Source organism: Brassica napus, chromosome A3, assembly GCF_020379485.1.
Source record: "Brassica napus cultivar Da-Ae chromosome A3, Da-Ae, whole genome shotgun sequence".
NCBI classification, from domain to species: domain Eukaryota; kingdom Viridiplantae; phylum Streptophyta; class Magnoliopsida; order Brassicales; family Brassicaceae; genus Brassica; species Brassica napus.
Window position 1 is genome coordinate 28,244,081 of NC_063436.1, and position 12,577 is coordinate 28,256,657.

A 12,577-nucleotide genomic window follows, 5' to 3' on the forward strand; every position below is an offset into this window, starting at 1 on the left:
TTTCTCTCTCATCTATGTTCCCTCTCTTGTATCTTTCACAGAGAAGATGAGAAAGCGGTTGGGTTATGGTCGACACCGGTTCCTTTTTCCGGCTTCGATTTGTTATATAGCCATCGGATCTGGTCCGGTTTATGTCTTCCGACGATTCGGGCTTTTGACTCTGGGGAGAGGTGGTTCACATAACACCATCTTCGCCGGCTTTCGTCTCCGGAAAGAGGTGATTCCTTTCATCGTCTTCGCCGGCTTATCACCGGTTTGATACCGGTTTTGGTCGATCTACGGTTTTTCCCTTACTTTGAGCTACCGCCTCTTGTTCTGATTTTCTGATCGCTCCTCCTTGGAAGATTGGAGTTTTGGTTTCAATCGTAGGCAGTTGCAATTCCCTCTTCAAATCGTAGATCTGTCAGGGTTGGTTCGTCGTCTTGAGATTGAGGGCTGTTCTGGTTGAGCGGCTTCTTCTCCAGTTTGGCTTCGCTGATGGCGGAGCTCCGGCGTGCATGCTCTCTGACTCCGGAGGAAGCTCGTGCTTTCCATTCGTGATGCGTGTTCATTGGGTGCCGGGCGTCCGGACACGTGGGAGTGGAGTTGGCGTCTTCCTATTCGGTTCCACTTGGGCTTGGGGCCCGTTTGATGTAATGTTTAGGCCTTTCTCGTTTGTTTTATGGCTTTTCATGGCTTTTTATGTTTTATTGTTGTTGTTGGGCTTCGTCTTTTATGAGCCTAGTCTTTTAATAAAATTCCAGCGGAAATTTTTTTTTTTTTGAAGACCTACTAGTCTTTTGTGATTATTTTTGTTAAGTAATAATATTTTTCTTTTGTTTTTACCTAAGTTATATTTTAAAATGTTACCACTCACAGGTAATATACATATATTTAAAAAGTAATCAATTTAATACTTTATTTTGTGTAAGAAACTAAAATACTTTCTCATAACATTATGAGTTAATTAGTGGAATAACCATTATTAAAAAAAATAATCAAATAACCATAACAAAAAACTATCAGAAGTGAAAAATAATTATGCATAAGTGTGGATGTTTTTCTACGCGGCACAAGTAATAGAGTCCACAGTAACAGATGTTGAGTGAAGCCTAATATATTTTAGATGTGTATGTTATTCTATTTGCATAGCCCGTAATAGTATGATATGGTAACAACATTGTTTAAATTCTAGGTTTCACACATTATAGTGTACAATTTAGAATTAAATGGAACGATAAAATATATACTACGCCATGAAAAAACTTGATTGTAGAAACATTCTCATTGCTAAAATCTAGACTTTTATTTAGAGAGTTATTAGGTTGGATAAAAATGGAAATTGTACTATACTATTGTGTTTGACAAAATAGTATAGCATAATTCATTTATAGTAATAATAGACATAATTATTTTTTTAACTGCACTAATCAATCCAAACAAACAGAAAATTACTAATCAATGGAACACAATCAAGACTAAAACATAATATGATATCTAATTACTAACTGTCTAAGTTAATTCAAGCAAAAGAAATTAAAAAAAAAAGAGAGAGAGAGATAAAAAAAGAGAAAAAAAGATGAAGTAGAGAGAGTTGAAATGTTATTTTCTATTTTATGTTTTCTAAATAGAATGGAATACAATTGTATATTATCTCATTTGAAAATAAAATTAAAATTTGGGTAGAGAGAGAACATTTTGAGATAGAGATCAAGAGAGAGCTAAGGGTAAAGAGAAGAAAGAAAAAAAATGAGATGAGATAAAAAAAAATGAATTCAACCAAAAGAATGAAAAAAAAAGATAAAGAGAATGAAAAAAAATTGAGTAGAAAAAGAATTAGAGAGAGAATTGTAATGTTTTATTTTATTCTATGTTTTCTAAAATAAAATAGAATACTATCAAATATTGTCTCGTTTGTTCATAAGGGGAGGGAAAGAGTAAGAAAAAAAAGATAAAGAAAGAAATTCTAAATATGTGATATACTATACAAATAATATATAATATAATGATATATTCGTGTAAATTACAATCTATTTGTTTTGAAAGAAATTTATATCCGTTTTAGAAAATTTAAAATATAATATATGTAAAATGAATGTATGATTTATATGATATTATTATTTGGTTAAATTGTATTGATAAATAAAATATAAATCAGACAAAATGGAAGGAGAAAGAAGAAAAGAGAAAAAAAAAATCAGAGGATGAAATTGTTTAATGGTAGATATTGTAATATTATATAAAGTGTATTGTATATTCTAACTATAGAGTTCATATGATTATTTGTAAATTTTTTTTATGGTTATACATGCTAATTTTCCAAATGTTATTGGGTACTAAATATGTATAAAGGGTTTAACAAAAGAAGATCGCTGTATAAAAATGTGTCGGGATGAAGTAGACATGTTGGAGAAGATTTGGAATAACGTTTAAAGAAATTAAAGGGAGCAAACATTTATGTTTCTTTGCTAAAACTGGAAGCAATTCCATATCCCCCTAAACACAAATCGACCTCTCCTATATCCTTTCTTCTTTCTTTTTCGCTTTTTTTTTTTGAACTTTTTCATTAACATAAATGTTTTTCATTTCTCTTTTTTTTTTGTTCTTCCCTATTTGATTTTAACAATTATTGAACAGTTTTGTTGAAATATAAAGAGTTTGTGATGTTTATATTTATAAACCTGATTATGAGTTAGTCTTATTTTCCCTCTGGTGATGAGGCTCAGTTTGTGACAGATATACTCTCCTAGATCTAACGAAGAAGACAGTTCTCAAATATCTAAAAACGTGTAGCCCTAAAGTCATAAGATTCAATGAACAACTATTATTGATTGGAAGATAGTGAGATAGATGTACACTCTACACATCATGCCTTCGTTCGCTCTTACTGGCCGAAATTGTATAGATTTCTTTAAACATTTCTTCTTCGAATCAACTTCAAAATGCAGTCCAATCAAAAGGCAGACATAAAAAAACTCAATAGATTGTTTCTCTTTGGTTTTATTTCTCTTTGGTTTTCTACTGGCTTAGATATTTACCCGACATCCACATACTTGGCAGCCTTACCTTTTGTCTAATACTAGCTAGTTTGATGGGGAAATTTGCTCATTATTTAGCACACATTTATCTTTCAAATTTCAGTTATTTGTAGTTAAGTATTAACCGGTGCAATACTATATTCAACAATAACTATTCAAAACTGTAACTAAGAACTGAAGATTAGTTGTCTAAAACTCAAACACCTAACAAAAGTAGGTGGGCAATAATGATTTATTCGACTCGAGGAGATGGACAACAATATCGAACTGGCCTGGGGATGTAACTACACCTCAACGATGAGCAGAACATCTGGAGCGGTATGGTGACAATTATTTATTCATTGATTTCTATGTTGTTACACTAAATGCACCCAATTTCACATCTCCAGAAATATTTTTAATTATATTATAGAACTGTAGTATATGAAAACATTTAATACAACATACATAATGCGAGATGATCCATTTATAAGTATTTATCGCAACGGCCCCAACCAAGTGTACCAGCTCGATAAATGAGGAAAACTGTTTGAACTATTGGCTGCGATCATTTAACAGGTAATTTAAAGTTTGAAGAACAAGTAATATATATTTTTTCGTGGTAACAAAAAAGTAATAAAAATACTATATAATATTCGAGGTATAGATTGAAAAGAAACCATGTGACGCCTAAATTCACTTTGTGTAATCTGAGCCACAAGTTTTAAGATGTCAATTTATTACTTTAACTTTTTTTTCCTTTTGTTTGTCAAACATATCATTTGTCTTCCACTGTTAAATCACAAATTTATGCATATCACTTTTGCCATCGAGCAGCCACGCCATACAACACAATAATATATCAACAATACTCTCTCCGTTTTTTATTATAAATCGTTTTACAGATATGCACGTAGATTAAGAAAACTATTAATTTCTTATATTTTCTAAACAAAAACATCATTAATTATTTACCTAACCACAATTCAACCAATAGAAAAATAGAAGATGTATTACCATTGGTCATACAACATTAATTATTAATAAATTTTACATACAAAACCGAAAACGACTTATAATCTGAAACAAATTTTTTTGTCTAAAACGACCTATATTAAAAAACGGAGGGAGTATGATATTATCAATATCTTCTGAAACAATTAATCAATATTAGACTATTACCATGCATTAACCACATTCAATTGTCCCTTTTACCGAGATCGTTACTTTTTTTTTTGAGAAAGAGATGAGTGAAGGCACAGTCGGGTAAAATACTTTCTTATATGATTCCACCAAACACTTATATCTGTCCCCCCCCCCCCCCCCCCCCCGTAATTACTCAATTTTATTTAGTATAAACACCATTTCTTGGTCTTACCCACTAACGACTCTCGTTTGTTTCTCCATCTGAATAGATTATTTGGAAGGAAGATGAAAGTTTTATTTATTTAGGCACTAAAAGTGCAATTCATTCAGATTGATCATCCGGATGACTTTTAAAAATTTAGGCTTAATTTTAAAGTTCATTCAGCTGAACCAATTTGGATCATTTGAATGGAGATGGTTCATTCAAAATAGTATAATGTCTATTATACCCTTAATGTAATTCAGAAATTACAAACCTAAACATAATATCATTTTTGTCACATACGAAAACTGACAAAACTACAAAAACACGTTTTCCCGCAAAATCCTAAAAACTTTTTTTTCACGTCAAAAACCGTAAAAACGCGTTTTCCGCGAAAACCACAAAAACGTGTTTTCCCGCCAATAACGAAAGATCTGGTATTCTCACCAAAACGATAAATTTCATTTTTCCGCGAAAATCGCAAAAACGTGTTTTCCTCCAAAACTGCAAAAAAATGCGTTTTCCCGCAAAAAAACGCGTTTTTCCGCCAAAAACGTGATTTTTCGCTAAAACGTGTTTTCTCGCCAAAACCAAAAATTTGTATTTTCCCGTCAAAACTGAAAAATCTCGTTTTCCCGCCAAAACCAAAAATCTTGTTCTCCCACCAAAACCGAAAAATGTGTTTTCTCGCTAAAACCGAAAAATCTTTTTTTTTTCCTCCCAAACCGCAAAAAGAAAACTCGTTAATTTTGAAATAATTCTAATGTAAATATATTAAACTAAGTAATTAAATGTAATATAGTTAAAATTAATATCAAATATATGATTAAACCAACACAAGGGTATTTTGGTAATTTGTTTACTAAACTCATTGGAATGGAAATGAAAATAAAGAAACAAGCATAAGATCCATTTAGATGATCTATCTAGATGAGCTATGTGGATGGACAAACAAACAATCACAAAAATCTAAATGGATCATCTGAATAGATCATACAAATGAATCATTTGGATGGAAATGACAAATGATGAAACAAACAGCCCCTAATTCCAACTTGTTTTAATTAAAATTTTATTTCAAACAATACCACGCTTTTGAACATGGATAGTAAACCAAGTAATTTCATAAGTGTTGTAATTATCTGTGCAACCACGTAATGTGTTAAATATATAACACCAAAAATACTAACTCATATATAAAATACATTTTCAGTATCCAGCAACTGCAATTAACATTACAATACATAGTGTAATAACCCTCACGAGCAGATATAATTTTGGTCAAGAAAATTCTTTAAGATCAGTTTGAAGATTGATCGATCAGAATTTAAATAAAAATCGACACGGTGAATTAATCTCGACGGGGCTGTCTTTTGGTCGAAAAACCATCTCTTGATGGTTCTGGTCGAGTGTTAATTATTATCGTTGATTTTTATTCATGCTGGGTGAGTTTATTCAGAGCAGGACGAGATTCGAATGATAAAAAATATTTAGTCGAAACAGTCCGGAAAATATCGACAAAACTCTTAAAATTATTTCTGAACAGTCACATGCTTTGCACCTTCTAGCCTACTTGCTTCCTTAGTAATTAGGTCACATGACCTACACCTACTTACTTGCCTGCTTGCTCATTAGAAGTCACATGCTGGTCACAAGCTACTTGCTTCAGCTGCTTGTAGCTTTCTTCATGGGAAGGAAAAGTTCAGCTGCTTGTGCTGCTTGGTGTGCTGAAGCATGTCACCAGCTGTCTAACCTCATCTTTGTCTTTTGTGGGAGCAAACCCTCATTTGAAGCAACTCCTTATGATATAAAATACCCTCTTTTTCTCCTCTGGACGTTCATAACCTGCAAGAAAAACCAGAGAAAAATTCAGAGAGAAAGAAGAGAGAAAAATCTGTGAGAAAAGATTCATGAAAAAAATTCAGAAAAATATTCAGAGAAGAGGAGTGAGCATGGACAACTCTTTCTCACCATCCTGTGACTTTAATCAGTGAGTTTTGGAGTGTTTAAGAGCTGAAGATTTGGTGTCCTGAAGTTGAGAATCACCTATGTTTTTCAGCCTTTGATTTTGATCGGTAAGATGGTTGTGGATCAGTTTCTGTGAGAAGTTTTGTTGGTTTGCCTACACTGGAGATAAATTCTGAATAAATCCAACCATGTATTCTTGTGGTGTTGATCAGGTTAATTCGTGGTTAGCTTGAAGAGAGACAACCAGTCAAGTTTAATTAGTTGAGTAAAACCGGTAAGCTTCAGCTTCTTGATTCAGCCATGTTTTGATGAGAACCAATTGATGTATGTTGGTTAACCTGTCAGGATCAGTTGTCTAAGGTCTTGTTCTCTTCAGTCTTGGTTGGTTTATGATTTAATCAGTCTCATAGAACCAGTAGACGAACTGTTAAGAATTATGGGAATTAAACAGAACTGATTTGATCTTGTTTAGAACTGAATTGAGCTGAGTATGTTCTGATCTGATCTGAGCGAAGCTGTCTATGGTCTGAAATTGTCTTGAACTGATGTCGTCTGAGTATAACCGAGTTAAGCTGTTGGGAACTGATTAGAACCGGAGTTAGCTGAGCATGAACTAAGCTGATATGAACCGAGTTAAATTGTTAAAGCTTGAACCGAGCTGAACATGGTATCAATCTGTCTTGAACCGAACTGATATGAGAGAACTGAACTGAAATGTTATGAACTGAGTTGAGTTTCTTCTTGAACCAGACTACTGAACCTTATGTTCCAACTGTTATGTTTTGAATTCAGATGGCCAAGGAGAGTATTCGGATCAGCCGGATCCTTGTGATGGTTCTGAACCGAGAGTGATCCAAAAGTGAAGTGTGATTAGCTTGAGCTCGAGTCTAGTCTTCCTTAACCAATCTCATGGATTTAAAGGTGAGTCTAGATAGATGATGAATGAATTATGAATGAGTATGCATGATTGCATATTGAATATGGTTGATTAATTAAGAATTAATCATGAATTAATTAAGGAATAATCATTGATTAATTAAGGATTAATCATGGATTAATTAAGGAGTAATTATGGTTTGATTGATTAAGTATTATTCCTTAATCTATATTTATATATGAAGTATTTATCTAGTTTAAATACTTAAGAATAAGCAAGAATAATTCTTTGAGGTTATCCCGAGCCTTAGTACTTGTTCTCAAGTACTAATCTATAAGTATTCTATTAATAAGTGTGAATCATGTGAAGTCTTATTGTATACTCACTCTCCCGAAAGTCCCGCATTGCCGTGAATTGGTCCTGCGATATGGATCAAGGTCATGAAGACACGATGATGGGGTCGCACCCTGGAGGCCGTGTAACTGCATGCAGCGTTGGATGTTCTATCTTGGAATATCTGATGGAGATGATGGTTATATTTATTTCCCGTTAAGCTCGGTTAGCCTTGGTGGTTTTCCGGGTTTAGCATATATATATATATTAAGAGTATGAGTGATTGGCGGGTATCGTGGAGGTGATGTTTAAGATAGATTCACATGGATGAATTGAGAGGCCTTATATTAATTATGGAATATAATTCCACTGCATTCAAATGGTGTCGATTGCTCGGGATACTATTGATATGTGTTTGGGTGTAGGATTAGACTCACTGAGTAAACTAGTTACTCATGACTCATTTGATATGCAGGTAACCAGTAGGTGGGAGACCTTTACTCTAGGACGGAAAGGAACGGCATTAGCCAGCGGTAGTTTTATTATCCTTGCAAAGTCATTTTGATATATCTTATGAATAAGATTTGTAGACCGAAAACCTCGAGGTTAATTTATAACAAATTTTGTAAGATGATTTTGAATGATATATAAATAATGTTTTTTTTTAAAAGTACGGGTTCCATATGATATTAGTCCTTGTCCGGACGAACTAACTATCAGGTATTGCTTTCTCGGGTTGAAAAGCCTAGAGTGGTATCCGATAGGAGCGTTGGTGTTCTTTGATTGTTGGTCTAAGGCGATCGGAAGTATTCTGAGAACCTCAGATCGACCATCGAGGAACATCGACCGTGTCATTTCCGGTCATCTATGATCGGGGGTGTCACAAAGGTGGTATCAGAGCATGGTTATACGATGCTAGAATGGGACTTGTTTCAAATGTTTTTCGAGTCAAAATGAGTCGCAAGGATAACTAGGATATGCTGGCTTGTTCCTTCATTTTAGGATAGATAGTCATGGGTAGTTACCTAACAGTGATATTTCATAGTAGAAGCACCGAGACAAGCTTGAATGGATGGAGCGTACTTACCGAGGTTATTATCATCATGATCAAGTTTGCTACCCTCATGGTGGGGTTCACTACCTTCCTGCTAGAAGTCAATAACCTCATGCCTTCCTGCCGTTTTTCTGAGTTTTAGTGGGGATGCTAATACTTTAGAGAGATTTATGGGATATAATTGATACATCGAATACATCTCCGGACTCGTGTGTTATCGATGTCAAGGTGGGTGTTGTTTGTGATCCGGTTCAGAGCGATTCGACTACACTTGATCACATAGATGCACTTATTATTCCGGTTTCTCAAGTCTAACCAGCTCATGCTAAGACGTACAAGCACCACAGCCATACAAGCATGATTTCTTAAGCATTTGTTTCAAGCTTAGCGTTGGAGGAAGAGATGGTTTGACTGTATTACAAGATGATGGAAGCACCAGAAGCATTCTGTTTGCAACGGAATATCATGAAGCTTATGATGCAAAGAAGAAGAAGTTGGGACCATAAGATACTGAAGAAGGACTAAACCGTTAGAAGTATACTTTGGCTTGAGGCAGATTTGGGATCCAACACTCAGAGCAGAATATTCACGTGGCCGTTGTTCAGAGAATTACAAGAAGGATTTGGCAGCAAGCTATTTGGAGATGAACGCTATGAGTTGTTGGTCGAGAGTCAAGAGTTACTTCAGAGAGTTGAGTTCGAGTTGGACAGATTTCATGAGTTCAGGAAGTAGTATTTTCTACACAAGCATCGAGATACGTGGTCGAGTGAATTGGATTCATCGATTATGGTTTGGAGAATAAGCAAAAGATCATACGAAAAATCTTTGGGAACTTAGCCAAGAATTTTGGAGTAGATAAAAGACCATGGAGTTTCAAAGCTTCGAGGAGATGTTAGAGTATGACGTGAATGTTAAAGAAGCTATTATTGCTGAAGAGGTTAACCAAGTCATGCAGACCGTTTATTTTCCAACCGCTGCAGATCAAAGGTCAGTTTCAAGAAGTGAGTTAAGTAAGTCGTTGGGGATGATTTTGGGTGTACATTTCATCAGATCAAGATCGAGGACCTTGAGCCGTTATGGTTGTGACTAGCAAAGACAGAATGGTCGTGATTGTCAAAGTTTGGGAAATCCTGGAACGTTTGCATCATTCGCGCTTTGGTGGTTCTTGTGAAGAGTTAGGAATTTAGGTTACCCTTCCTCATGAAGTTACCCGATCTACGTTACCTATACCTAAGATAACACTTGTTGAACTAGTCCGATTTTCCTTACCGTTAGTCCACATCCAAGTGTTAGGCTATTTGGGTAGAGCCTACACTTTATAGTTGCCTGGACCGTCAAAACCTTTGAAAAGGTCCAATCACAGGTTTGCTTCTTATCCCATTGCGTGTTGTGCGCATTTTAAAATTTATGAATGATTAAATAAATAAGTGAAGGAGTGATCAAGGTGTCGTATGAGACCTTGCCTATGGACGGAATTTTCCGCCCATATTGTGTTTGATGCGGGAACAACACATAGATGTAGTTCTCGGGTAGTGTCATTGTTTTAGGAAGGATTCACTTTAGTGAATTCAAGTACACTGTTCTTATTCGTGGAAGTACTGGCTGCCATTTAGAGTTATGGTATGCCTTCGTATCCCATCCCCATTCCTTAGTACTTCCATTAGAGCGGTTTGTTTCTATCTAGAGTGAGATTGGCTATCTAGTTATCGAGCTCAATTAGGATGTTGTTGAGGAAGGAAGTCTTTGAGAGAAGACCAGTTACCGTTGGCCTGCAATGGTATTCTACTAAGTGTTGGAGCCTCGCTCATATCAGTCTGGAGAGTTGGGAACCTTTTGGGAAATGGTGAAGTGGCGTATTCCATTATCATCATAATTGGGCGGAGAGAAAATAACAAGAAGCAGAGTATCGAGGACAGTTAGATAACTAGGGAACATGAAGCTATGTTTAAGAAAGTGGAAAATTTGTTGACATCCAAAAGTAACCCGTCAAGTATTCTGGTTGAACCTTGATTCGCTGCAATTGCCTAGGCATCTATCCAAGTGGTTCTAGCCAAATTCAAGTAGCAGTCAGAAGATTTGTTTGGAGAAAGGTTTTGTTCGACTTAGTTATTTTCTGTGGAGTGTACCCATGTCAGTGGTAAAGAAGAAGAACCAGAGTTTGCGGTTATGTTCGAGTATAAAATCAAGGACGTGACCATCAGGGTCAAGTATCAAGTTCTAGAATTGAAGAATGGTTAAGATCGGTTGCAAGGCGTAGTTTTATTCCAAGGACGTTTGATGGACGCTTCACGTTGTAGTAAATATTTCTGCACGGAAATTGGAAGTTAGATCCCTTAGTCAGTAAATGGAACAAGGAGTTGTTGCATATTTACAAAAGATCGCTACTACTACATAATGGTCGTACTCAATTTCAGTTATCGAGATTCGAAGTTCTGTGGATTGGCCGGTTACCATCAGAAGTTTGTTCAAGAGTTAGAAACCATATCCACCAATGAGTTGATCGACTGAGAATGGTGTTACCTTGGAATGGAGTAAAAGTATTGATGAAGTATGAAATTAGTTAGAGGAAGTATCTACGTCTATGCATATCTTAGACTTGCATGAGCCTAACCAGCCATATACTACTACATGGATGTATTATGTGTTGGTCTAGGTGAATGCTAATGCAAGACGATATGGTAATCATTTATGCATCAAGGGAGCTAAGGAAGCATAAGGAAAACTATTTGATGCACAAGTTGGGGTTGGTGGCAGTTCTGTTGCACATCAAATTTAGTGATCATTTCAATATGGGGAAAGGATGCAAGTTTTCACTGATCAAAGAAGCCTAAGGAAGAGCAAATATTGCTGCTTATGCTTTAAGAGGAAGTGATATTAATGATGATATGGAGTAGGATCTCAAGAATCATGAAGCGGAATTGGGAGTGATTTATTTTGCTGCCTTATAAGGAAAGAATAGAGAACCTTCAAGATTGCAAGTAGAAAATAAAGATGGCTTATTCATTCGTATTTGAGGAACTCAGTTGAAGGATGAGAATCTAAGGAATTCATAGAAGGAACTGGGTGAAGAGAATTTCGAAGAATAGTATGAGGACTGTGTCATGTACAAGTTCATAAAGTGGAGATGTGGGAGAATGAATCCAAATTCAACCTAAAATTAAGCAGATGTGAAGTAAATCCCAAGGAAGATTGAAGAGTGCAAGGAAAAAGGTATAACTATAAGGCATATGGGGATGCTCAAGTTGTTAAGAGATCAGAAGATATATTAACAGAGAAAGTGTGAAGTTATCATACAAGAGTACTTCGTTGGTAAATCAAGTTTGGTATAGGCGGACTTGTTGTTTCCTCAGTTACTAGACAGAAGAAGGAAATCAGAAAGTAATAGAACAAGACTTGGATATGCGAAATTTCAGTGAGATTGAGTCGTTCAGAAGTTTTTGAAGAGTATCTCAGATAGATAAGAAGGGTATGGAATACTGTAAGGGAAATCATTTCTGGAATAAGTGTGTTTGTGTGTATTTGAGAGTGGCACCCTTGGTCTGAATCATGTTAGCGTGATTGATCGTGCATGTTCTTGTTTGATTGTTGCACGGTTAATCAAGTTAACATTGACCAGACTGGAGATGTTACATTCACGTATGGCACATCACCTCACGTTCCAAATTTCATGTTGCTGTTATGGGAGAAAGCCAGATAAAAAAGGTTGAGAAGTGATAGTCTATAGATACAAGATTGTTAGAAAAAGTATGCAGACCGCAGTTGACAAGAGTTGTGCAGAGTAAAGAATTTGGTTATCTTGAAAGTGGCTGCTCATAAAAGAAAGGATCGGTTGGGAGAATCAAGGGATCAACCATGAGTTGTTTTGATATGGGCAGATTAAGATAAGGTCAGAGCTAATATCCAGAACTCCTTTCAGAGACTGTTCAGTAAAGAGTGTACAGTTACGTTTTCAGAATTCGGGGACGAATTCTTTTGAGGGGGGAAGAATGTAATAACCCTCA